Source organism: Globicephala melas, chromosome 2, assembly GCF_963455315.2.
Source record: "Globicephala melas chromosome 2, mGloMel1.2, whole genome shotgun sequence".
In the NCBI taxonomy this organism is placed as follows: domain Eukaryota; kingdom Metazoa; phylum Chordata; class Mammalia; order Artiodactyla; family Delphinidae; genus Globicephala; species Globicephala melas.
This window is the reverse complement of record NC_083315.2, coordinates 38,209,761-38,237,501: the sequence shown is the minus strand read 5'-3', so window position 1 is coordinate 38,237,501 and position 27,741 is coordinate 38,209,761. Positions and strand designations below refer to the sequence as shown.

Below are 27,741 nucleotides of genomic sequence, written 5' to 3'. Positions count from 1 at the left end.
CGCAAAGATCCCACTTCTTGTCTTTCTCCATTCAGTCCCTGCCCAATCAGGGGTCTAGCGGCTTCTACCACACTGACCAAGGCCACTAAATCTTAGTGTCAATCACCAGCAGCTTCCTCCATAAGGACCCTGAAGGCCACCAGCCAGCCTGGGTCCCCCAAAGTGCTAAGGTTGAACCAGCAGCTTGTGTAGCAGCAGAGAGTATGACCTTGGGTTTGAATTCAAACCCCACCTTGACTGGTAACTCCATTACCCTCTGAGCCTCAGTTTTCACATCTTTTTTTTTTTTTTCTTTGCAAGGGGAGATTAGTTGTAATATTTACGTGTATTTACCTCATTGGGCTCTTTGAGAAAATTAAATGAGACATTAATGTGTATTAAACAACCAGCTCAGAAGGTCTTCAAAACCTGTTAGTTCTTTTATTCTTTTGCGTGGAAACAAAATTAAGGAGGGTGGTCTCTGCAGCTACTGGAGAATTCCTGCTTCATTTGAGATGTCCTTGGTCTCTCCTAGATTTTGAAAACCCTCAGCCTTTGGTCTTGAGGCTCCCAGCCCCAGCACGCCTCCCAGCTGTCCCCTAACTTCCTCCCCACCGCCACCACCATCCCCGCTCCGCACTCCCCTGCCATCTCGCCGCACCCCATCCCCAAAAACTTTCAGCCAGCTCTTCAGGAGGGCCCTTCCGAATTGTGGCCTGGGAGCAGGGGGCCACGCCCCTCCCTATCGCATCTTGAGGGGCGTCAGCTGCAGACCCCCGCGCGGGCGCCGGGGAGCCCTGTCCGGCCGCGGCGGCTGCAGAGCCGGGCCCGCAGGGGCTGCCAGTGCGGGTACAGCCCTCCCGGGCCCCTCCGACTGAGGAGCGGCCGACCGCATTGCAGACGCGGGCGCTCTAGCCCTTCCCGCGCCGCCGTCCTCCGGCGGGCGCCGGGGCCGCCGGGGCCGCGCCGCGGCGGGGAGCGCTCCTCTCGCGCCCTGCGCGCCCGGCGGCTTCCCTAGCCGCGCGCCGGTCCGCGCCTCTGCCTTCCCCTCCCTTTGTCGGCCGCCCCTCGGGTCCCCCGGGGGTGGGGTTTCCCTTCGCGCTCGCCCCCTCCCGCCCCGCTCCTGGGCCTTCCCCTCCCCCGCCCGCCCCTATGTATGTGTCACCGCGCGCCGTGCCCGCCCGCCCACCTACCTTCCCGCTGCTCCAGAGGGGGCTCTCAGAGCTGAGGACGCGCGCGGCGCTGCTCAAGTCTCTCTCTCAGCACCCTCGCCGGCCGGCATCTGACACGGGTGCCAGGGAGCTCCGGGCGCCTTTCAGTGTCCCTTCCCTAGGCCGGCCGGGACTCCGCAACCCAGACGCTGCCGCTGCGGCCACCGCCCGAGGGGACCTGCGGACAGGACGCCGGCAGGAGGAGGAGTGCGCAGCGCCCTCCCAGAGCGTCTCCGCCTGTGCGCGGCGAGACCCGGGCTTCCTGGCCCCAGGAGACCCCGCTGCCTCGCCAAGTGTATGGGACTGAAGTTCTTGGAGAAGGGAGCCCAACTCTTCAAGGTAACCGTCTCCTGCCCTCCAGAGAGAGGCTCTCCCAGGGCGCCTGGCGAGTCGGGAGCGGTGCTGTGGCTGCCCCCTCTGTGCTGGAGGCTGTGCTGCCTCCGTCTCCCCCACCCCCCTGGGAGGTGTGTGCTGGGGGCCCCGACATCCACCGGCTGCGTCCGCAGTGGACTTGAGCAAACTTTCTGGCTGTTGCAGACTCAGAGTGAATGGGGCAAAGGGACACGTGAGGAGGGGCTCTTGTCTCCTGGTCCCCAGAATTAAGGGACCCACTTTTCAAGCCCCAGGGTCTGGGAGGAGCCATAGTGGACAGAGTAGCAGCTCCAGAGTCAGGAAACTGTGGGTCCAAATCCCGCTGTGCTATTTTTGAGCTGGGGGAGTTGCTTCATCTTTCTGAGCCTTGGCCTGCCCTCTGTCAGTGGGGAAGGAGGAGGCCTCTTCAGCAGCAGAGTGGCTGAGGAATAAACGAAATGACACGGCAGTGTGTCAGATACCCAGCAGGTGCCTAAGTAGAGGCTGAGAGAACCCTTTGGTCCCACTTCCTTGGCCACTGGGCACCCGGAGGGGTGGGGGAAAGCCAGGAGGAATTGGCAGAGCCTGGGACAGGGCTCCTGAGCTGCCAGCAAGGGAGACAAGAGCAGCGCTCTGAACATGCCACCAAGAAGGGGCATTTCTCAAGGAAAAGGAGGGGAGGGGAGGACACATGGCCATGGGTTGCCTTTCCATCTCTGGATCCCTCTGCAGAAGAAGCCAGTGATGGTGGAGCAGGAACCCTTTCTACCCCTGGGGTTGGGTAGGCAGTTGTCAATGCCAATGGAAGCCACATTCTAGGCTACCGCAAACTGTAGGGGTGGGAGTCATCTCCTACTGGGGAACAAGATCCAACCGAAACTTCTTCATCATTCTCCTCCTTGCAGTCATAGCGGGGTTCTGATGGGGTTTTTCTAGGGTTTCACCACTAAGGAACCCAGGTCTCTGCATTTTGATTGATGTGTAAATTCCAGTTTTGCGGGGGGGTGGCTGGCTACCAGGAGGGAAGGGAGGAAGATGCAAAGCTGAATTGGGTTAGTGTGGCATTTTGGTTCCTGGATGCTGCGGTGGGCGGGTAGCTGACAATCTGAAACACACTCATCTCATCTCATGATAAGTGAAAGTGAACCTAGAAAGGTGTGATCATTCACTAAAGGTTGCACTGTGACTTAGGGGTAGGGGTAGGACTAGAATCTAGGTTTTCTGAGGCCATAGTTGATCACGAGTACTGATTGAAGGGTCCGGAGGTCTGGGATCAAATCCTCCTCTCTCTTCCTTGTCTTCTGGGCTGCCAGGGAGAAGGGGCAAAGGGGCTTAGGAGGCTCTGTGAAGATCCATGTTGGCGTGTTGGCCTGTCAGTCACTGAGCCAGGAAGAGACTACTCAGGAATGGAAAAGCAATGGGGGAGAAAACCCAAAAGCTCGTTAGGGGTGGGAGTGTGGGGCTGGGGAGACGCTTCTAACCTGAAAGAAAAAATTACAGAACAAAAGATCTCTCCAGTTTAAGAAGTTTTGGATGGAGGAATTATCAAAAGGAAGAAAATCTCTCTCAGAGAAATGCTGCAATTCCTCAGGTTACATCAAGTTGTGTTTAAATTCGATGTATTTCTGTGTAGTTTCTAGCTAAATGCCTGGTATATTCATTCATTCATTCTCTGACATCTGCTAAGCACCACCTAGGTGCCAGGCTCTGTGCTCAGTGCTGGCCCATAGCGGGTCCTCAATAAACAGAAGCTGTGATGTGACCCAAGCAAAGCTCTTAGCACAGTGCCTGCCACTGGACAAGTACTCAAAGCTGTTCGATATTATTATTATTACTGATTTTAATCTTAAGTAGAAGTTTTTCCTTCCTAGAATTTTCAGTGAAAATCATACTTAAATTGGCATTCTTCCTTTATTATTTGAAAGCCCTCTGATCAACACAAGAGCAAAGAAGCCAGAGGGGAAAACAACATATATTATTACTTCTTTGGAGGAAGTCTGTGCGCTTGAGGGGTGAGCTCCTGCGCTGTCTGGTGTGAGCCACACCTGTCCCCATGCCTTTCCTCACACCCAGGCACACATTTTGCCCCTGTCACCCTCTCACACACACACTCCTATCCCAGGCAGCCTGTACCCCCGCCTGCCAAGATGGGGCACTCTCCATCCTCACAGACCCAGAATGGCCTGTCAGACTCCCCAGTCTGAGAGGGAGTCCAAGAGAGAGCTCGCCTGCTGAGCTGGTGGGAAAGAGCCATGTGGGTGGGCAGGCAGCCTGCCGGCCAAGGCAGACCCGGGTTCAAATCCCGGCTCGGCCAACTACTAGCTACATGACTTTGTCAAGCAAGGTTTCCTTGACAAAGGAAACTCAGTTTCCTCTTCTCTAAAAAGGGGATGAAAACCTCCGATTGGGGATTTTTATGAGAATTAAAAGACCCAGTGTGGGTGCCTTGTTTGGCTCTCAGCAGGTACCACAAACCTGAATTCCTCTCCTCTAGTGGTTTCTAGGCCCCTTTGGGGTCCCAGTTCTGTCTTAGTAAAAGACCGTGTGTCCAACTTTTGGTGTGGATTTTTTTAATGATCCCTGCTAGAACCTGGTCCCCCCAAGGCCCTTCTTGTTGGATAGTAGGAAGACCTCAGCTGAGCCAGGGGAAGCCCTCAGGACCCTGTTCGGAGTGTCATTTTTAGTCCGCTCGCACATGAACATCTAGAACAGGAGTGGTCCAATTGCTGGTTTTGAAACCAATTTCGTGGAGGTTTAATGAAATAGGAAAGAATAATCTCATAGTGCCTCCCATGTCATAAAGGTAAGTATTGCTTCTGGAAACTTTTCTTTCTGATATATACTTATGCAGGTCTACATAAGTGTATATGTGTTGATAATATATATGTATACACACAAATAGACACAAATTTGATATTTGTATAATGTATTTCTTACTGCGGGTTGTGATCAAAAGAATTTGGGAGACTCTGATCCTGATGATATTTCTGTCTCTGAGAAATTCCTGCCTCGTGGCTCCAGCTGGCAGGCGCTGGGGCATCCTTGCTGCCCCTATAGGAACAAAACCCTTAAGTATCATGGGAGTAGAGGCAGCGAGGGATGGAAGCTGGAGGTGGGAGTGAAGGGCAAGTTCAAGGAAGAGGACAAGCCTGCTTACAAGTGGAGCAGAAGAAGGGACAGGGCTAATGGACTGCCCTGGTAAAGAGGGTCTGTGGATGGGAACACATCTTGAAATGGGAGCCGGGAACCATCCTCTCCTGCTGTTACCAGGCTGCCTGTGGGCCATGCTTTGGGTCCTGATGGGAGCTTTACTACCACCCTCCTTCCTTAAGAAAGCCCTGTTGCAGGGGGCAAAGGTTGGGCTGTCCGTGTGGCATCTCCCCTGGGGAGGCTGCTCTCCTTCCCCTGACCTAACAGAACAGCCCCATCCCTGTCAGGGGGTCTGGGCCCCTGGGCACGGTGGGAGCTGGAGTGGTGACTGAAGAGGATGGGTTGCTGGGGGTGGGCAAGGGTAGGGGTAGAGGGAGGGAGCAGGATTGAGGCAAAGGGAGGACCAGAGAGACGGGAATTTGTAGGGAAACCAGTGAAACGGTTCCTTTTTTAAAAAGTTGAATCCAGGGCAAGAACGGAAACGGTAGAGTTTACTTTTAAAAACTCAGAGCCTTCTTGTAAGCGGCCGAGTATGTGTGTGTGTGTGAGTGTGTGTATGTGTGTGCTGGGAGGGCGGCCCTGTGGGCTGGCCTGGGCGTGTAAGAGGCGACTTTTCTCCCTCTCAATGGCCTTACAGTGTATCCTAAAGAAGCTTTTTGTTAAACTCATGAATAGGTGGATTTGGGGTGTGTGATGCTGGGCACCGTGATTTGGATATTTGGTTACCTTTGAGGTTACATGTTTTTCCTTTTAAGACACACACCCAAAAAGGGAGCCACCTCTGCTGCATATGGTCTTGGGGCGGGAGGGGGTGTACTTCCCGTCTCTCTGTAATTGATTTGACTTGGGGAGCAAGAGTAGGAAGGAGAAACTCAAGACTGGGCAGATCTTAATGTCCAGCCTGGGAGACAGCCCCTCTCCTCAACCCCTGGACTCCGGGCCTCTGAGGTGGAACATGGCAGTTCCCAGGCCACAGATGTCCAGGGCTTCAGGGCCAGTGAGGACCCTTATTTAAGAGATGGCAAAGGGGACCAAGGCCTAGAGAGGAAAAGGTATTGTGCTCCAGGCCAGCCTCGTGCAGATCAGTGAGGATCTGGAAGGGAACCTAGGCCTTCAGGCCCTCATCCTGAAACATACCATGCCCGTGGAAACTACTCGTTCATTCATTCATTCATTCTTCTTTCAGCAGCACTTGTCACATGCTAGGCACAGCACTAGGTGTGGGTAACACAGCAGTGAATAAAACGATTCACTCTTCCTGCCCTCCAGCCACTCATGGTCTAAAGGGGAAGACAGGTTATAATCAACTTGACCCTGACCCCTCATTTCTATAAAGCAGTGGTTCTCAACTGGGGAGCTATTTTGCCCCCCAGAGAACATTTGGTCATGTCTGTAGACAATTTTTGTTGTCACGGTGGGAGAGGAGCGATACTACTGGCATCTAGTGGGTAGAGACCAGGGATGCTGCTAAACATTTACAATGCACAGGACAGTGCCTTCTCCTCAACAAGAGAGAATTATACAGCCCCAAATGTCCCTAGTGCCAAGATTAAGAAACTCTGCTCCAGATCTTCATTTAGTCATTGGGTCAGGCCATGCCCAACTGTGTGTAACAGCAGGAAGGTAAGCTGGGGGTAGGAGGGCAAGAAGGGAGAGTTTGGCAGGCAATAAAGAGGAGACAACAAATGAAAAAAGAGCCAGGGGCACAGAGGTAAAGTAGAGAGAACTTGGACTCTGGTGGCCCAGATACAGGTTGAAATCCGAACTATGAGCACTTAGACAAGTCATCTTCTCTGAGCCTCAGTTTCTGCACCTGTGAAATTGGGCTTGTGAGACAGCTGAGAGAATTCAAGATAAAGCAAATAAAGGACTTGACACAGAGTAGACCTACAATAAAATAGCAGCTGTTATGATTATCTGAGGTTTTTAAAGGTCCCACTATGGAAAGTTACAGTATCAGCAGGTACGGACATGTGATCATGAGGTCAAAGAAGGTTGCTGTTTGGGACACGGTTGCCACAATAATGCCTTCTGCTTCTGGGGGTGCAGGGTCAGCACCTCTTCACACACACAGCTCCCAGCAAGGGGTGAGAAGATGGGAGAATGGTTAGCTGCAGCAAGAAGCCCAATGTGTGCATCCTCCAGTGTGTGCAGGGGGAAGAGCACTGACTTGGAGTCACGTGAACTGGGCACTGACTGGCTGTGTGATGTGGGGAAATTGTTTCACCTCTCTGAGCCTCAGGTTCCTTATCTGTAAAATGGATATACTAAGCCCTGCCCTCATAGGTCGAGATCCAGTGAGAAATTACTGTCCAGGAAGGGGTGCCTGTGAAGCCCAAGCAGGACTCTTTTGTATCTGGTGTGCATTGTGCCCAAACCAGTGCTGGGCACAGTCTGAATGAACAAACCAGTGGACCACTGCACTATAAACTCCTCTCAATTCTTGACAAGGAAAGTGCCAGCAACACCCAAACAGGCATCCTCCACTTTGCCACTCTATCCCAAGAAAGCCAGAAGCCAGGACCTCTGGTTCCCGCCAGGTCAGGTTACCGCCCAGGCAGCAGCGCCCTCTAGAGGGAACTTCAGGTACAGCCTTTGAGCCATTGAGCTGTGACAGTCCCAAGAGCAGGATCCCCATGGGGGGAGGGAGGTAGGAATGGGACATCAGAACTGAGGAAGCTGCTGAATAGAGGACCAAATCAGGATCAGGAACTTGGAGACTTATCTCAGTGCAGGCACGTCATTGAATACCTCCATTTTCCTTTCTTTAAAATGGAACCATTACTCAACCACATGGAGTTGAAATCACAACAAATTAAGGCCTAACTGAAAGCCACTAGCCAAATGGGTGGATTTGGGAAATCAGCAAACTTCCCTGAGGCTTCTCAGAATCATGAAGCATTAGAGCACAGGGGGACTAAGGAGACATTTAAATCACCTGGCTCCTTCATCATGCAGGTGAAGAGACTGAGTCCCAGAGAGGGGAGGGCCTTGGACTGGGAGGGCACAGGCTGCTCTTGGCAGAGCCACGGCTTTAACCAGGCTTCTGAGGCTCCTCCCTCCACATCATATGTCACGTCCAAACCAGTAATAGGAGGTGCTAGGTCACATAAACACTGTGCCATCCCATCCAACTGTGGACACATTTTGTCCTGGGACCACCCATTACCCACCCTTGGGCCACCTTCTGACTCTGTCCTTCCAGGGTCCTTCCTGGCCCCAGGGTTGCTTTGGGGAAGAAAACCCTTTAGAAGAGAAATGTCCAAGGCAAGGGGGGAGCCCAGACTCCCGTCTCTCTCAAGAAACCTGGGCTTCCTTGTCCTGGCCACCACCCTGGGTCATATGTAGGGGTATTTTCCCCAACAAACCCTAGATCTTCCCTGACCTTCCCTCCACTACTTCCCTTCCCCATCAAGGGTGCTCCTTCCGCCTCCCGACCAAACCCCCTCACTTTGACATGCTTATTCAGATGGTTCAGGGGAACACCTCGATTTTAGGATGACTCAGGGATGTAGCAGATGTTTGCCAGTTTTACGAGGCACTGAAAAAGGGGTCTGGAAGGCTGTCACCAGAGGTAACCTCTGTCCCTAGAATCAGAAACATTTAAGGAGCTTTTGAGAAACAAGGGTTCCCAGGCCTCATGTGCCCCCAGAGATTGTTGATAGTGGGGGGCAGGTTAGTAATCTGCATTTTTCAAAATCTCCGCAGGTGATTCTAATGCAGTCCTGATTCTGAACCCCTAGTTTAAAGCCCAAAACAGTTCCTCCTGTTGTGTTTGGTTCTAAGCCCCTCCCTCTAGCCCTGCCTCTCAAGGTGACTTGTCCTACCTTCCCTGCAGACAGAACTACAGCCTCTGGCCTCACCTTTGTCCTTTAGGGGAGTGAGAAAGTGGAAGCCTGCCTCCCCTCTCCTGCCTGAGACAGGGGCCCTTCTTCCTTAACACAATTGTCCTTGACCCTGGATTAAAGTACCTTTGTCCCAAGGGGCAGAAAAAGCTAGGCCAGGGTTCCCCAAAGTAGAACATTCCTTCCAGGGATGTCAGTAGCATTGCATGTAAAAAGGATCTCATCCCTAAGGGTTAAACAGAATAAAAAGTGCCCTTTCTTGCAGGACTGCTCAATATGCTAAGGGGCATTGGAAATCTCCATCAAGTTCCTCACATTGAATGTGACCAGAGGACTCTTCTTCCCTAGAGCAGAGTGAGGGACTCAGTCTAGAGATGCTGATCTAGGCAGTCAGCCAGGTCTGATGCTGCAGCAGGAATGAGGCTGCTGCACCAGGGCCCCAGGGCCAACCCGGGACAAGGGAGACCCCACCAAGTAGAGCTTAAAACCCTAAACTTCAAATGCAGTCACTGACCCAACAAGCCTTCTCCATCCCCAGGGCAAGGCTGGACCCAACCTCTCCTTTTTCACCTCCTACCTGCTACCTTCCGTTTAAAGGGTGGTCATGTTGGAAGCTCATTTTAGTTCCTTTTTTTTCCTGGATTTAAAAGAAAAATGGGGAGAGAGGTAGAACATTCAGTGTGGTTTTCCGGAGGGTGGGGCCCTGGCTCCTTGACTGAGTCCTGCATCTGAACACTTTCTCTCTCCAGACCTGACTGCCCTTGCCTCCTACCCCATCGGCTGCAGGCCTAACCCTGTGTGCTCTACTGGCTGTCCGACTCCAGGGGGCACCAGTCTCCCAGAAGTCTCAGTGAGTAGCATCCCCAGGGGGGAATGGCAGCCCCAGAGCTGAGCAAAGAGGTGCCCTGTCTACCTACCTGTCTCTGTCTCCTGTCCTCACCACTCCGTCGGTGGGCTTCACCCCCACCCAGGCCCACACAGCCCAGCCAGGGGGCTTCTCCAGCCCTTTCCTCAGCCCTTAATTCCCCTTAGGGCAGCCTCATTCTGGGATTCCTACTTGCCTCCTAAGCCCAGCCTGCAGTGGCTTCTGCTGTAACTCGCTTTGGTGATGTTTTAAGAGACAGGGTCCCCCTGGTGTGAGGGAACCTGATTGCTTAGATTGTCTTCAAACCCATCCCTGAGGGAGAGGACTGCTATGTAGCCGGGTTGGGGATTGGAGTGGCTTTGTTAGTCAAGGAAACTCCTAGCACTGACTCAGAGCCTTGGCCTCCTACTGCCCCCTCGACCCACCTCGGCCTCCATCGCTCGTCTCTCAGGAGCTCCCTCTGCCCTCTCAGTGCCTGGGAGCACCCGGGCTTTACCCACGGGGGTCAGCAAGACTCTTATATACACCAGATAAGGCTCAGGCAACTTCAATGGCTGGAAACTGGCAACTAGTCTGGACTACTCCTCAGTCACTGCAAGTACCCTGTGGGATGACCTACCCTTAGATGCAGGCAGCAATCACGCCTGCCTCAGCCCTCTGGGGATTGCAGAGGCCCTTAGAAGGCCGTAGAGATGTGGTCCTCTCACACTAAGAATAAAGCCCAATCCCCTTCTTTGGCCCAAGACCCTCAGGAGCTGTCTCCCTGCCATCTCAGCATCCACGATTCACTCTCCCCTCATCCACCACCCTCCAGCCACTGGCCTCCCACTTCGTTCCCACCTCAGGGCCTTTGCCCACATGGTCTCCCCTGCCAGGATGCCCTTCCCACATCACTTTGCGTAGCTGGTTCATTCTGGTCATTCAGGTCCAAATGTCACCTCCTTGGTGAAGCCTTTAAGTTGGCCACCCAATTTCAAGAAGTTGAACACCTCTACCCCAACGCCCCAGCAATCCTTTGTTGCATTTTCTCTGTAGCTTATCACTATCTAAAAGTTGCTGCTTGGTTGTTTTCCTTGGTGGTTGTCTGCCCCCTTCCCAGCCCCTCCAACAACAAAAGCTGCATGGGACAGGAGCCCTGTCTGTCTTGATCATCTTCTGTCTCCAACACCTAGAAAATGCTTAGCATTCAGTAGGTGCTCAGTCAAAGTCTGCTGAGTGACTTCAATCCAGTAATTTTCAAACCATGCTCCACAAGGAGTCGGCATGGGGGCGGGTGTCTCTGACACCCCTCAGGGGCCACGGAAGTGAGTTGAGAGGGGCAGTGATTGTGAGGGTCTGTGTCAGGTTCTATGAGAACAACTCTGATTTTATGTCTTTTGAAAGCCATCGTGTGGTGCATCTTTCTCTTGTCATAGATATGAAAGCTGGGACCTAGAAAAGAGTATGTCCTGGCTAGAGGTGTGGCTGTCAGAGCTGGAACAAGGGCCCAGTCTCCCAGCTCCCAATGCTCTATCTCCAGAACATGGTGGCTGTCTAAGAACAGTCCCCATTGTCCCAGCCACCTTAGTAGCCCCATCCCACCCTGGCCAGGGCCCAGGGACTTTGCATAGTCACCTGGGCCAGCTGATGTTCTGCCATCAGCGGGACCCAGCTGAGGAGAGGAATGGCCACTCCCCTTCCAAGCTTTCCTTAGCAGTTCATGATGAATTGAATGTCTTGGGGAGCAGCTGCTTCTAGAAATAAATTTACATTTTTAGGTTCTACCACCTTTGGAGCTTCAAATTCTATCATTGGACCACCCAACATGGACCATGGGCTATCTTTCATCTCATTTCCTGTACATCTTTCAAGCTGCAGGGTCCCAGCACTACCCATGACATGGTAGGAGGTAGGCCAGGCACCAGGGAGAGCATAGAGAACAAGACGAGGTTTCCTTGGCCTCAGAGCTCAGCGTCTTCATGATTCTGAAGACCTCAGTGGGCAGCTCTTCTGCACCTTCACTGTCCACACTGAGCAACATTACCCCCGACCAGCTCTGCACCTGTCCTCTCAGGCCCCGCCCACTCTGGGCCTTCCTTGAACTCCAGCTCCACCTTGTCTTTCTTTTGTGGTGGAGAGTCCAGCACATTGTCACCTACATTTTATTCCCAGTTCCCTTCCTGATGACATCTAGCACTTGGACTCACCAAGAAATCCATCAGGCCACTGTCTTCCAGGGGTGGAGTCAGGTCAAAGGGCTCCAGGCCCAGTTTGGCCAATTCGCCAGCAGTGTGACCTTGCCAGAGTTGATTAGTCTTGCATGCCTCAGTTTCCTTATCTGCAAATTGGGTATAATGACTCTCCCCTCATAAGTTTATTGGGAGGATAAAGCAAGATAACATAGCTAAACCAAGGTACGTAGCACAGAGCAAGTGCTCTCGAAACACTCTCAAAGCTGTTCATCATGAATATCCCCGGACCCGTTCCTGGTGTCTCAGAACCTGACGTTTTGTAGCAGTGGGTTGGCTGATCATGTGACTGCCTCCTCTTGCCCAAACGGAAGTTCCTCAGTTGCTTTCCTGCCCACTTATGCTCTTAAGGTAGTCATACAAGCTTGGAGCAGGAAGGGACCTGAGGGATGCAACAAGAGCCTTATGTTCCCTGCCACCTTGAAGCTAGCACAAGTCTCCCGACACACCTGGAAACTGCAGCAAGCCTACTGTTCCATTGTAATGACCTCATCTTAACGATTATATCTGCAAAGATTCTATTTCCAGATAAGGTCACATTCACAGGTACTGGGGGTTAGAGCTTCAACATATCTTTCGGCGTGGGGGAGAGACAAAATTCAGCCTATGGCATCCTTTATTGACTTGCTGTTATATTTTAGATCTATGCTTCATTTGTAAGATACAAAGGAAGTTCTATCAGGGAAGGCAGATTAAATAAATGATATATCTTCCAATAGGTCAGTGCGTGTAAGCTAACCAGAGACTGGGCAAGTTGAGTACAAAGGATATAAATGCCTTCCCATGACCTGAACCAAACTCTCCACGTACGCACACTTCATGCTGCGTCAGCAGGAAGCTCTTTGAAGTAGGTCTAATTATCCCTATTTTATAGATAGTGAAACTGAGGCAAAGTTGTTAAGTGGTAGGGCCAGGACTTGCACTCATGACTCTCTGATTATAAAGTTCATGGTTTCCTGGCTATTCTGTGCACTGTGCCTCGAGAGAAGATGAATTTCCCAGACCAGACCCTGACATCTAGCATAAGAAAGAGAAGCACCAGGGCTTGTTACCCAGTCTGGGGCCTGTCCTTCAGGGGGTGTGTGTAAAGCCCTGTTTATTCCTGCACACTATGCCCTTGAACTTCATGGGGATTCCTTGGCTCAGAGTCAGGGCCACCTTCAGGAGAGGGAGCCATGAGCTGGAAAGACCTTGGGCCCAAAGTCTGTTGAACACTCACTGTGACAGAAGAAAATTCTGTTTCCCAGCAGGTTTCCAAGACTTCTAACACATAGACAACTGTCTCCCTCCTCCCTTCCTCCCTGAGACACTCCTCCCCACCTCCCCACACCAACCCTAATTGGCTGTCACCTTGGTCACTGGGGAGTCCATTGGCTTTGACCCACAAACTCCAGTTCTCCTAACGGCCTGGCAGGACTGGAGCTTATTTTCTACTGCGATTGGCCTGAATGTAGATTCTTTTTTTTTTTTTAGGAAGGACATAAGCTCAGCTTTTTATTTATTTTTTTGGCTGTGTTGGGTCTTCGTTTCTGTGTGTGGGCTTTCTCTAGTTGCGGCAAGTGGGGGCCACTCTTCATCGCGGTGCGCAGGCCTCTCACTATCAGGGCTTCTCTTGTTGCGGAGCACAGGCTCCAGACGTGCAGGCTCAGTAGTTGTGGCTCACGGGCCTAGTTGCTCCGCGGCATGTGGGATCTTCCCATACCAGGGCTCAAACCCGTGTCCTCTGCATTGGCAGGCAGATTCTCAACCACTGTGCCACCAGGGAAGCCCCTAGATTTTTTTAAAGGATATAAAATTTCATTTTATTTTTAGAAACATTTTTCCTTTAAAAAATAATAGAGAACAACATAGAAAGTTTAGGAAATAAAAATGCTCAAAATGGAAAAAATTAAAATCTACTGTAAACTCTCCCCCAACAATGACCAGAGTTAAATTTCTATTTATTTTTCTGGTCTTTTTTCTGTGAATAGGTATACATAAGTACAGAATGGAATTGCATTCTACATATTATTTTGCAACTTGATTTTTGAGCTTTATGATATAGTGTGAACATGTTTCCAAGTCAGTAAACAGTTTTCCATAATTGGACTATTCTACATGCCAGGCTCTCTACTGGACACAGTAGGGAATACAAAAGGAGAAATTAAAAGTTTTCCCTGACTTTCCGGAAAGCCCACAAGCTAGGTTGGAGAAAGTGATGTGTGCTCATCATGTGATGCAGAGAGCCCTAGTTCCTTGCCCTCGTACAGCTGATTGTGCAGCTGTGAGTGAATTTTTCCATCAAGGGAAATTGGCATCAGGCTATCCTGGGTTGGAGGCTCAGCTACAGTGCAGTGGTGGTCACTGGGAGAGAGCATGCTTTAGTAAGAAACTCTGCAGGCATTCCGCTGATGGGTCTGTGTTCCCAGTGAGCCAGAGACAAGGAGCTCAAATTTGCTGCTCCCAGAGTTGGCCTCCGTTCCCTCATTTCTCTGAGTGAGAGCATTTTGAGGCACCACACGTGTATCTAGTGTTTCATGACATGTATTTCTCATACAACATGGCCCTCCTAACAAGCAATTCATCTGCTGCTCAGATAAACAAACAACAGCCCCACCCAGTAATGGAAGAAAGATGATTGTGTTCAACTCTTTAGGAGAGAATGTGGGGGGCTCCGCCATGACACCTTCCTAAGAGATTTTCAAGGTGAGTTTTGATCGTACCTGGTTTCCATCTTGTGTGTGGTTTTAGAGCCCAACCCCATGAAGGTACAGCTCCTCTCTGGGGTATGTGAAGACGTCCCAGGATGCTGGAGACCAGGTGGTACCCGGGAGAGCCCTGAGTATATGAAGGCCTCCTTGGATATAAAAAACAGTCCAGAAAAACATGGAACCTGTCCAATAGAAATAGCATGCAAAGATCTCTAGATGGTTCCAGTTACGGATATATATTTGCCTCCTCAAAAGGAAAGACAGTAGTCCAGTTCATAGAGACAGAAAGTAGAATGGTGGTTGCCAGGGGCTGGGCGAGAGGGGAGGAGGGGAAATGGGAGTTGTTGTTTAATAGGTACAGAATTTCAGTTTTGCAGGATGAAAGGTGTTCTAAAGATGGATAGTGGTGATGGTTAAGAAACAGGGCTTCCCTGGCGGCGCAGTGGTTGGGAGTCCGCCTGCTGATGCAGGGGACACGGGTTCGTGCCCCGGTCTGGGAAGATCCCACATGCTGCGGAGCGGCTGGGCCCGTGAACCATGGCCGCTGAGCCTGCGCGTCCGGAGTCTGTGCTCCGCAACGGGAGAGGCCACAACAGTGAGAGGTCCCCAAAAAAAAAAAAAAAAAAAGAAACAATGTGAATGAACTTAATGCCACTGAACTATAAAATATATGAACTTGAAAATAGTTAAGATGGTAAATGTTATGTTATGTGTATTTTATCACAGCTTTTTTAAAAAGGAGGTCAATTTGTTAAAAAGGGAAAGGTAACTTTCTTGTGAGGACAATGTTGTTGAAGAAACCCTGACTGGGAGGCAGCAGATGGCATGAATCCCTAGAAGGTGCTTTCATGAAGCTCGCTGCTCTGGCATCCTGTCGGGAGGCTGTTGGGCACCATAATCCTGACAGCCTTGCAGGGCACAGTTACACAGCCAGGAACAGCTGGCAGAGAACGGGGGACACGCCAGGGACAGCTGGAAAGGGAGGAAACGGGAACGGGGTGGGGGCAACATCATCTCATGTCGATGTTTGCACCTCTTCGCCGACTATTCTTGAACAAGTCAAGAGTCAGAGAGGTCTGTGAGGGGCTCAGAGAGCAAGCTCCCTGCCTCTCGTGAGGTCTTATTCTACAGCACCGAAGCGCCTTGGTGCTTTGAGTCAAAATGCGAAGCCTCCCCGTGTAGGAGGCACACAACTAATGTCCGTTCTTTGAATCGTGCCTTTAAGCTGAGGCCACAGATTGTCAAAGGTCTTTGGGTGACAAGAACAAACTCGTGACAGTCTGCGTCCTCAGCACCTGCCCCCATCCCTGGCACGGGCATGGGAAGCAGAGAATTGGCTAGGAGCACTGGTTTTGGAGTCAGACTAATCTGGGTTTGAATTCTGGCTCGGCCGCTCCTTGGCTGTGGGATTTACGGTAAGTCATTTACCCACGCTGAGCCTCGGTATCCTCCTTTCTAAAAATGGGACTAGTAACGGTGCCCCTCCCAGGATGACTGTGAGCCTTGAATGACATTATTTGTTTGTTCACACTGCTGCTGCGCGCCGTGCCCGGCCTGGGCTCAACCTTCAACAGACAGCCATTTTTAGAGGAAGTAGTTATGGTAGGTGCTCGTGGGTGAGGGAGGCCCAAGGACGGGCAAGCCCAGTGGGTGAAATCTCCCTGCAGAGGCAGACAAATGCTCTAGGAGCATGTGCTCCTGCTGTAATGGAGGAGGTGAACCTGATCACCATGGGAACTTCACAGAGCAAGGATCAGCCAGCAGAGATAGTGGGGGCTGTGATTTCCTCCTGACACACACCTTAGATCAGGTCATTCCCCAAACCCCCGAGAGCCCCCCATCACCTACAGAATAAAGCCAAAGTCATTAGCCCAATCATGGAGGCTCCTCAGAATCTGGCCCAACTTTGTTTCTAACTTTATTTGATCCTTCACCAGTTGGATCCACTCCTTTCGCCATGCCTTTGTTCATGTGGTCCCTTCCTCCTAGAATGCCCTCTCCCTACCTCCACATGCCCAGAGTGTCCTCATCTTTCAAGGCTCAGCTCAAAAGCCACCTCTTCTTCAAAGCTCTCTCACGTCCTCCCAACAGGAGTGATTTCTGTATCGCAGCTTCTGGAGTCCTCTCATTGAGAGAGGCTCCCCTCTTGTATTGTAGGATTTATTCCCATATCTTATCTCCAGTCTCCCACAGTGAGCCCCAGGGGTGGATTCACACTGGTCCTTCCTTAAATCCCCCTCATCACCTGCTGCAGAGTTTTCCACATGGTGGGTGTTTGACAGAGGAAACGAGAGAAGGAGGAGGGCCAAGAAGTCCTTGGAACTTTTCCAGATGAAAGGCAATTATTCCTTCCACATGAGGGCCAAAAAAAGAATGCTCGGCTCTTCAGAGCACATGCACCAAGAAGGGAAAGCAGTGTCACTGACGGACGGCTGTGGGAAGAAGAGGGCTTGTCCACTGTCTCGTCCACTCAACCCACACTGAACCACCCTGGGCAGGACAAACTAACCTGATGTAGCAGAAAGGTGCAGTTTCAGGAGGTCTCCAAGACCTCCTCTTGGTCCAGTAATTCACTAGAAGGACTCAAAGAACTCAGCAAAGCTGCTATGCTCACAAGTTACGGTTTATTACAGCAGACGAATACAGATCAAAATCAGCAAAGGGAAGAGGCACGCAGGACAGGGTCCCAGAGAGACCGGGCATGAGCATCCAGATGTGCTCGCCCAGGGCATTCTGTGGACAATGCTTACTTCTCCCAGCAACAATGGGTTACAGCATGCATAGAGTGTTGCCAGCCAGGAAAGATCACTTGAGCCTGGCTGTCCAGGGTTTTCACTGGAGGTTGGTCATATAGACGTGGCTGACCACCCACATGGCTGACCTTAGTCTCCAGCCCCTCCAGAGGTCAAGTTGATATCACATGACCCAAGACCCCCACCGTAAATCACACTGTTAGTATAGACTATCCAGCATGGCCCAAGGCCCCCAGCTAAATAAGGGCTTAGAGATTACCTTCTGGGAGCCAGGTCTGCAGCTCCCATTGGCTCTCAAAGAGAAGCATGACCCAAAAGGAGCTAAGTGGATGTTCTCTATGAAGTCTTCCCAGTCCTGGAATCAGGGCACGCAAACTAGAGTCAAAAGAATGAGGTTTGATTCCAAATGACTAGACCCCAGGACTAAACTCCAAGAACGTGCATCCGCCCCTAGAGTTTAAGAGGTTGGGCTAGTTGCCCCTTGTTTCCTTTCAGCTGCATCTCAGGCACCTGGCCCTCGGCTTTGTTCAGGAATTTGGCTGTAACCCCAAATGCCTGGTGGCCCTTTCTGGCAAGGACCCTCGGCTTCTAGAAACCATTACTGAAGATCATTTTTGAAACCTGGGCTCAGTTTCTACCCAGAGAGGCCACCAAGGAGTCATGCTTGGTCCCCTAGCCCCTTCCCAAACTCCTGCAGGAAGGAGCATTCTGTCCTGCCAGGTTGGTGGTCAGCGCCAAGTTGAGGGAACTCAGTTCTTGGCCCAAGATTCCTGCCCCAAGAAAGGTGCTTGTGCCTGATGGAAAGTTTGGGCTGAAGGATACTCTTCCAAACTCCCAGGCCTGATATTTACACAACGTCTGAAATTAATGCAGAGAAAACCTCCAAAGTGCCCGGGCTGGAACGGAAGGCTGAGAACAGGAAGGGGTATGTCCCAAGTACCAGGTTTTTTTCCACAAAGAGAGCAGGGCAAAGCTCAGTGTCCCCGGGTGAGTGAATCAGGATCCATTAATCTTGCCGTGTACCACTCTCCACTTTAAACTGGTTTTACAAGGAAATTGCAACTGGGAGTGGGGAGAGGTGGGAATAACGGGGAAAGGTTGGTGGTGTTGAGCTGAATTCTTCCCTCTGGTGCCCACCCAGGTCCAGTCATAGGCTTCGGGGCCAGGTTTGGCTGCTTCCATCCCACCCTAGGAAGTTCCATCATGGCTGGCCTTCCTTCCCAGCTCTGGACTTGGCTCACTCCCGGCACCTTAGAAAAGCAGCCTTCATCAGGCTGCCAGCATGACTCTGAGTTCTGTTTTGTCCCTGGATGCTATCTCCTGGGTCACCCACCACTCCCTGCTTGGTGGTCCCTGGGCCCATCCTGACCACTCCTGGTCCCCTCTTAACAGGAGAGGAGGGTGGATGAATCTTTCCAGGGGCCATGGCATGCTCTAGGCTACCCCTGTTCGCCACATTTGGAGTTACCCTTCCTCCTAGAGCTTCCAACATATTCCAGGACTGCAGAGGCAAGAATGCTTTGAAATCACTTGCAACAGTTATGATCAGTCTTAAGCTTAACACTCCTTCCATTCCAGAACTTAATCCAGAAAGAACATTGCCCATTCATGAAGCACCATTCATTCATTTATTCAGCAAATATTTGTTGAACACCTGCTATGTGACAGGCACTGTTCCAGGCACCTGAAGTGTGTAGATTAGTAAGCGAAACAGACAAAAGTCCCTGCCCTCATGGAGTGTATATTCTAGGAGGGGAAACAAACAATAAACAAACAAACAGAAAATGGCAATAATTTCTAATAATGATAATGATATAAATAAACAGTAATAGGGTGACATGATAGGGAGGCACTGGGTAGGGGTGAGGGAACAAGGTGGTCAGGGAAGGGACCTTTGAACTGAGGCTGAAATGATGAAGAGTGGCCAACTAGGGAAAGATCCAGAAAAGTGTACCAGGAAGAAGGAAGTGCAGGTACAAAAGCCCTTAGAGGGAAACAAGTTTTTATGTTCAAGAAACAGCTAGGGGCTTCCCTGGTGGCGCAGTGGTTGAGAGTCCGCCTGCCGATGCAGGGGACACGGGTTCGTGCCCCGATCCGAGAAGATCCCACATGCGCTGGGCCCGTGAGCCATGGCCGCTGAGCCTGCGCGTCCGGAGTCTGTGCTCCGCAACGGGAGAGGCCACAACAATGAGAGGCCCGCGTACGGCAAAAAAAAAAAAGAAAAAAAGAAAAAAGAAGAAACAGCTAGAATGTGGCTGGGAATAGAGGTAGGATGAGGTGTGTGCAGGAGCGAGGGCGTATCATGTAGGATACTTACAGGCCATGGGGACAGGCTGGACTTCATTCTAAGGACATTCGTCCTGTTCTGCCATGAAATATAGGCCAAGATCCCTTTTTTTTTTTTTTTTTTTGCGGTACGCGGGCCTCTCACCGTTGTGGCCTCTCCCATTGCGGAGCACAGGCTCCGGACGCGCAGGCTCAGCGGCCATGGCTCACGGGCCCAGCCGCTCCACGGCATGTGGGATCTTCCCAGGCTGGGGCACGAACCCGTGTCTCCTGCGTCGGCAGGCAGACTCTCAACCACTGCGCCACCAGGGAAGCCCAGGCCAAGATCCCTTTTGCTTTAGCTGTCCCTCCTGACCTGAGCTCAGCATCCCTGACTCATTCAAGGTTCCAGTGTGATACAAGCTCCCTTCCTCTATCTCCTCCTGCCACACCACCCGACAGGACCAGACTACTCAGGGGACATAAAGACTTCTGTTTGATAATTTAAAGGAAATTAGAAGTTTAGAGCAATTTGTCATGGGAATCATCATTCCCTGCCTCTCCTCCTAACTGGAAATTAGCCATTTCCAGAGGCCTCATTCATGGATATTCTGGCCAGAGCTGCCAAGAGACTTCCCCAAGCTCACCCAGATAGCAAGTGATGAGTCAACGGTATGAATTCAGGTTGTATTTTTAAGGTACCCACCTTCTCCCAAACCATATTGTCTCCCTGGAAACTGAGAAGAGGCCATTTGAGGAAATTGCATGGGGTTTAAAGTAGACCCCAGAGAGAAGATGAAGAACAGAATATATCTTGTCACAATAGATCCAGGTCAGTTATTACTAGCAAGGACCTTTATTGGTGGGTGAAGGGAATCACGACAGAAAGGCCAGAGAGAGGAGAAATTGATGTTTTCTAAAGTCTTTTATGTGCTCTGTGCCCTGAACCAGGGTCTACTCCTTCCAATTTCCCATTGTGCACATCACCCACCTCCGCAGGGAGGGCCTTTACCTTCAAACCTACATAGACCTTCAGCAAACCAAGGCCAGTGCTGTTTTTGTTGTGGGACCAGCATCCTCCTGGCCCCTGGTAAGGACAGGGAGTTTGGCCACAGATTGACGTTGGCAGAAATAGCTCATTGGGCTGATGTCTGAAGCTGAAATTCAGAAAGGGCTTCCTTCCCTTGAGTCGCCTCTCCCTGCAAGGAGTTGGCCAGTTCTTCTAGCTGGTGGAGGCAAGGGTCCTCACGTGGCAGGGTGGGACATTAGAAAGGTCCAGAACACCCAGCCCAAGGGAGGGCTCTACTGACTTTTCTGGTGAGTTGGCTGATAGGAGGCCAATTATTCATGAGCAAGTGATGTTCATGCCTTTGCAGACACTGGCTGAGACATGGCGCATTCAATCAAGAATGACTTGATTGGAGCTCTTTTAAAAACCAGCCCTGAAGACCCCTGGAAAGAAGTTAGCAAGGGCTGCCTGCAGCCCAGCAGAGCAGAATTGGATTTGTGCAGTGGCCATCTTTTTTTGGACCCCCTCAGGCAATTTGCCTGAAGGACTTTGGGGAAGAGCTGCCATGTTGGGCTGCAGGGGCCATTCCTCCATTGGACTTCTAGGCACAGAGGGAAAGACAGGACTCGGAGCTCTGGCTGGGGACCTCCCTGCTGATGGAAGGTCCAAGAGTGGGTCAGGACTCTCACTTGGGAATTCACCTTCTCCAGATTGGACCCTGTGTTAATCTTTGTCAAGATCCCCCCAGCCCTGCCCAATATTCCAGGTGCTCTGTAGTCCTGGGCAGAGCTGGAGTAAATGTGGATTTCCCTCTGATGAACTAATTAGGGACTCATTTTACGCTCTACCAATCCCTAAAACCCTCTGGATCTGAAATTCAATGAGAACATCCCCTATCTTCCCCTTAATTTAAATATGTTTGTTGACTGAAGAGTGAATGAATGAGTAAAACTAATGAATGTAGAGGGGCTGGGAATGTTGAGAAGAAACATGGAATTTATAGCCATAAGACATGGGTTCCAAGCCAAGTTCAGCCACTTACTATCTGTGTGACTTTTGGCAAGTTGTTTAACCTCTCTGAGCAGTCATCTCACAATCTGTAAAGTGAGGATAACAAAACCAACCTTTGAAAGGTTTTTTTAAGCATGGCGTTATGTACCATTATGGTCAGAGTATAGTTCCTGGCACATAGTAAGCCCTTCATAAAGGTAGTCTTCAGATGGTCCCTGAAACCACTGTATAAGCTGCTTCTGACTGTAAGATACTCACTGTTGCTGGAGGGTGGAACCGGGAGGGCTGCCCTCAGTCAGTGAACACGGAGAAGCTCTGAGAGTGACAGGTCTTGTGTCACTGGATACGACCCCAGCAGCATTAGGATCTTACTTACAGTCCAGAATTTTACTCGAACCCACATCCTGTGCCCAGGCTTGGTGCGAATGCAGGAATGAGCCTAGGTTAACCTAGTTGGTGGGGGAGGGGGTCCCATGGTTTGTTATCATTGCAGATCAAAAGACCATCCTCATGGGGCATCATTTAAATTAGATCGAGGCATAAACTGTATTTGGGTGTAACTTCTTATCAAGTCAGCACGTGTTGGTTGTGGAGCTACTACATGCAGAGCCCTGTCCTCGGCGACCACGGCAGGTGCTCAGTGCGTCTATGCTAGACTGAATGCCGTGATGGGTGTGCATGATGCAGCTGTTCTCTTCTCCCTCCTCAGTGAGGGAGGATTCAGTTGGACAAGACTTAGGAAAGGAGACAAAATTTACTGAGAGCCACACAGTGTCTCTCATTTAATCCCCACGAAAGCCCTATGCGATAGATCCTATTTGATCAGCACTTTAGAAGTAAAGAAACCGATCCTTCAAGAGGTTAAATAATTGGACCAAGATTTTATGTTCCCATATAAGTATCAGGACTGTGAGTTAACAGCATCTCTGTGACTCCACAGCCATCTTCTCACTACACAGCCCTGCCCTCCACCCAAGCCATTCCACCCAGCCACCCACACACCCCCATAAGTGCTTGGTCTGGTAGTTTAAACCAGCGGTGGGAAAGAAGTCACAAGCTGGGATGTATTCGTTAATTAATTGGTGGTAACAACAAGGAATGACAAGAACATGGGCGGAAAGGAGATGGTTTCAGGCCAGGGTACCTGGAAGTTCCCAGGAGGCAGTATTTGCACTGCGTTCAGAGAAGGCTATGATTAGGTCAGATGTAGAGCTGTTCTACAGATGTAGAGTCTTCTGGAAAGAACAAACTGTGTGAGCAAAAGGAAGGATGGGAAAGTGCAGGGCCAGACCCAAGCCAAGGGCACTGCTGGGAGATAAGCCCATGGCCACATTTGCAGAGATACCAGGTATGGACCTGTGTCGTTTCTTGATTTCTTTATTTTTTCTCCCAATTCCACCACTTGAGCCTTGCTCCTCTCCTTAGAGCCTCCCCTAATTCCTCTGAGACTTAGGCAGGACCCCCACAACCTCACAGCTCCCCTCTTTGCATCCTGCTGCCCCTCACTTCTTCCCCAGCACATTGAGGGCACAAGGGACATCTTTCCAAGTGGGCTTGAACTTTCCCAGATAATGCTGTTCTTGGTGCAGGGGCAAGTAACAGATGATCTGGTTCTTAACCATGGGGGAGGCTGTGATGTGACTGTGAGATGTGACTCACTCTGACCCCATATCAAATAGTCTCTCTTCTGAACTGTGTGGAGCTGGCATTTAGAATCTCAGAGAACTCCAGGGCCAATTTTCCCACTCTGCCCCATGTCAAAGATGGAAAAACTGACGCTCGGGGTCATACAGTCATTCTAGGCAGGGTCAAGGTTAGGGTCCAGCGCCCACTCACTGATGTCTGCTATCTCTGGGTATAGGTTTGTCTCCATCCGCTAGGCTATAAGCAACTCAGAGGAAAACCCTTCCTCCCCACCTCATTGTGCCCTTCTGTCTAAGCACAATGCTGCTTGAGGCCAATCCTAGACAAAACTATGGGCTTGAAAGGTCGATCTACAGCCCCCCACCCACTGCCAGCAGCCTTTTTCAGAGGACCCACTTAATTGCCCAGAAAGCAGGAAAACATTTGCAGAATTTACTATGCTTTGGTGATGACCAAGCAAGTAACACAATAGGAATAAGGAAATCAACTATATGGGAAAAGATATAGATGGAGAGAGAATACAGAAAAGGGAGAGAAGAGAAAGAGGAGGAAATACAAAAACAGTATTAGCATCCATGAAAATTACCTTCACAGTGTTCCTGGGGTGAAGCTTGCATTCTGATACCAGTTTGCAGTTAGGAAAACTGAGGGCTTGTATATGTTCTCCTGGAATCAGTTTCCTGGCTCCCCTTTTGCACACCACCCCCCACCATGTCTATTTAGAATATGTGGAAAATTAGCAGCTGCAGCTGGGGTCACTCTGGCCAGATGTGTCCTTGGTGTGGGAGCCCTACCACTTCCCCTATGCTGGGTTTAAAACTCCAATCTCAAGTGCATATGCCACCACTTGTATGCATGGATCCATGAGTGGTAAGAGAAGAGGCACCACTGGGAAGTTAGCCTGCAAATAAATGATGTGCTGGAGGCTGGTGGCTAGGGGAATGGCTGACCTTGGTCCTCTTGAATCTCTCCTCAGGACTTAAGTCACAGACACAGAGCTTCTTGGATACTGACAAATCTTACTGGTCAACTAGTCTACTAAATTCCAGCATCCACCCATTCGTTTAACAAGTAGGTGTCAAATACCATTTTTTGTTGTTCCTGACCCCCAACCCACTCCCCACCCGACCCGCACTGTGTGAATTAACACAGGAGGACTTTTTTTTTTTTCAGTTAAGGCTTGATTTTAACTTTAAGGAGGTCACAGTCTGCATGATGAGGCCAAGCTAACGTATGTAAAACAATAGAGAAAAATAAGTGCCAAAGTGGCTGTACAAGCAGTCACAGTTGGGAGAGCAGAACTGAGGGGCAGGGCCTGATGAGGCTTCACGGAGGACACAGGGGCCCTGCAGGGTCAGGGAAGGGGGAGTGAATACATTCACTTAACCAGCAAACATTTGCTGAGTCCACACTAATGTGGCTGTCAGGCTGGGCCTGAGAATATGACATGGAGATGACTGTGACCCCACCCGGCCCTCAGGCTGGCAAACTGGCCTTGGTTTCAGGGTCAGCTTCAGAACTCATGCAGGACAGCAAAACGAAGGACGAATAAGGCTTCATTAGAAAAGGAGAAGTGCTCATTACCCTTCTGCCGGCTGCCTTCTTTATTTAGTGTTAGTAACTTCCAGGAGTGTGCTGGTAAGCCCACTCTCAGAAAAGGAAAGAAGAAAAAGAAAAGCCCTTGTTTGTAGTGTTTCCTGATTTCCATGGTGTAAATACTCCCATCGTGACCAATTTCAAGCATTGGCTCTCCCTGGAGCCCTGGGAAGGGAAGACCCTGGGGGGGTCACACTCCTGGGCTGCACCTGGACTATGACCTTCCCAAAGTCACACACTGTCACACACTGTACTGATGCACTAGCATTAATCATTACTGCTGTGCGCATCACAAGCAAGCAATATATGTCTCTAGCTGAGATTTATTGACTGCAAAATAGTCTGCCTCAAAGGGCTGTGTCCCTCATGGGTGCTCAACAAATGTGGGCCTCCAGCCCAAGCCTCCTCCCTCAGAGGCCTGGGGTTGAAGGAGGTGACTTCTAAGGTTCTTGGGCCTCCATTTGTTCATTCATTCATTCATTCATTTGGTAGATATTTCCTAATTGCCCTCTCTCTTTGCTGGATATTCTGCTGGGGGCCAGGGAGACAGTGAGGAACAAGCAGACACAGTCGCCGCCTTGTGGAGCTCACAAACCTGGCATTAAGACAGCCAGTCCTGAGAACTCGGGACCAGAACGCTGGTCCTGGCTCCATCTCCAACTTACTGTGTGGCCTTGAGCAAATCACTTACCTCCTTTGGCCTCGGTTTCTTCACCTGTAAAATGGAAGAGTTGGACTTGATGTTCACTAAAGTCTATCCCAGCTTTGACCTTCTGTGGCTCCAGGGAGGGAGGAGAAGCCACATGAGGAACATTTGAAGGGACTAGGAATGTCTCCATAGGAGAACAGCAGATGGGAGAGCAGATTAGACCCCTGAAGATCTGGCATGAGTCCCATAAAAGAGGAGTGGGCTTGTTTAGTGTGGTCCCTGAGGGGAGAACTCATGGGTGGAAATTGTAATAGGGGTGGGTCACCTTGACTCCGTCTTGAAATATATTGAGCACAATTGGAGCTGTCCAGCCATGGGTGGGTCACCCCGTGAAGGAATGAGCACTTCCTGTTCGATTAGAGGCTGAAGACCACCTGTCCCGGCCACATAGAAAGGATTTCCGGCAGTGAGGTCATGATTGTAAAACCCCAAAGCCATCAGTTCTGAAGGAACCAAAAGCAGTCATTTGGTCCATCGTGCTATGTGGAAGAAGCAAATAGGATGCAAAAAGATTACAACTCCATGAAAAGCAAGTAGATGCCTAAGGAAAAAGACCAGAAGGAAAACTATCAAAACACGAATAATGGTTGGATTAGGATCGAGGATTATGGTGATTTATTTTCTCTAGTTTCTTATTTTCCAAAGTTTGGTAGGGTGGTGATGTTGTTTTTGAAGCAAACGCAGTTTTATTCTTTATAGAAAGTCATCTAGTCCAACCCTCATCCCAGGGCAAGAAGCCACCCTGTAACCGCTAAACGCTCTCCAGTCCCCACGTTCTGAGGGGCTCACCCGGGCCTGACGCCAGGGAGGTGGGAAGAGAGTGGCGCTGGTGGATGCCTGCTGAGTGCCAGACCCTGGGCTGGGTACCAAGCCAGAGACACAGCCCCCGCCCTCCAGAAGCAGGGCCTGCCTGGCACCTTATCCTACTCGGTCTCTGAAACAGCGGTGGAGGTGGGTCCTGTGTTATTAGAGCAGGAGGTGGCCGAGCCAGGACTGGGACCCAGGTCTGGGGGTCTCCACTGCACGTTGCTGGAATAGGAATTCAGGGCAAGCAGGCAAGCTGCCCATTCAATCCCATAATCTGATGGAATAAAGGTCAAAGGCCCAGCAGGGTTGGCAACCATGGGACAGAGTCTAGCTGAAGAGGAGGTGGGTTTTCCTGTGTTCAGCTATGGGTCTCTCTCTCTCTCTCTCTCTCTCTCTCTCTCTCTCACACACACACACACACACACACACACACACACACACATGCACACACACACACACACACATGCACACACGCAGCCTCAGCTCAGGTTCAAAGCACTAGCAAGCTTATTTTCTCCCATCAATCCTCCTAATAATTCTCTCCTAAAAAAGCCGATTCCTTGATGATGAACCCAAGCTCACACACATGGCTCCCACAGAAGCTCCACTCACACACCCCTGCCTTCACCCAGGATCCACTTCCCACTCTCCAGGCTCCTCTTTCCCTCCATTTCAGATGCCCCCTTACCCCTTCCTCAGTCCCAGCTACCCAATCCCCTCGCCACAACTAACTCTGCCTCCCATGGAGAAAGGCCTCCCTGTTGAAGGACTGGCAAAGTCCATCTCATCACATAAAGGCTCAGTGAGTCCTGGAGACACTTGGAACCCAGACAGAATGGAATTTCTCCCTATTTTCTTTACAGCTGAGAAAACACACGCAAACACAAGAGCATATTTATTGCGATATTTCTATCCCAAAGTTTGTCTTAAAAAAAAAGAAGAAGAAATAAAATTAGTTTCTCTGCCCACACTCCGCCTCCCCCATGCCCACTCCCTGCCCTTTTCATTCCTGGCCGAGGCCAGGGAGAAAAACAGAGCGGACCCAAGCCCCACAGAGAACCATTGCCTCCTGGACAATGTCAGGCTTGTTCAGAGAGTGAGAAAAGAAGCACAACTCCGAAAACATACACAGAACTTCTCCGTGAAGGGTGTTCCTGAGGGAAGAAGAACAGGCGGCCTTGTGTCTGGACACGGTTTCCCTGAGGCTCTGGGAAGAGGGGGGCCCGCAAGTCTAGCCCCCTCCTCACAGTGGAGGAGACACCTGACCGTTTTAGCCTCCGGGGGAATATTTCTTGGCCATGACGGATCACACTGGACCTGAGAGAGCCAGAACCTGGAGCCCCAGAGATTTTTCTTTTTGAAGACAGCCTCTAAGGAGAAACATCCCTGAGGAGGAGCAAGGAGCTGCTTCTTAAGCCTTTGGGATTTCCCAGACTTCCCACTCATTTTGTGCCTCATGGCTCCATCTCTGGGGCCCCAGCAGCACCCGTACAGACGGCCCTTCATCCCTCAGGTGCCCAATGTATGTGGAATGAATGAAGAATAGCAGTGGAAAGATCACTCAAATGACAGACTGGGGTCACCCAAGAGGGTCCCTAGAGTCCTGGGCCCTGCCCGCCCCTCCCACA

General features: G+C 50.7%; 1 protein-coding gene across 4 annotated transcripts in view; it reads left to right on the top strand.

The window, feature by feature from the left end:
* The first annotated feature begins 1,171 nt into the window (after positions 1-1,171).
* The window catches only part of ACAN (aggrecan), a 64,555-nt gene continuing 37,985 nt past the window's right edge, over positions 1,172-27,741 (top strand). For 3 of the 4 annotated variants that reach the window (XM_060293872.1, XM_060293871.1, XM_060293869.1), the window contains exons 1-2: positions 1,172-1,529; positions 23,978-24,072. The gene's annotated coding sequence lies outside the window, so the exon portion shown is untranslated. The remainder of the gene's footprint in view (positions 1,530-23,977; positions 24,073-27,741) is intronic. The other variant, XM_060293870.1, reaches the window with a different exon arrangement.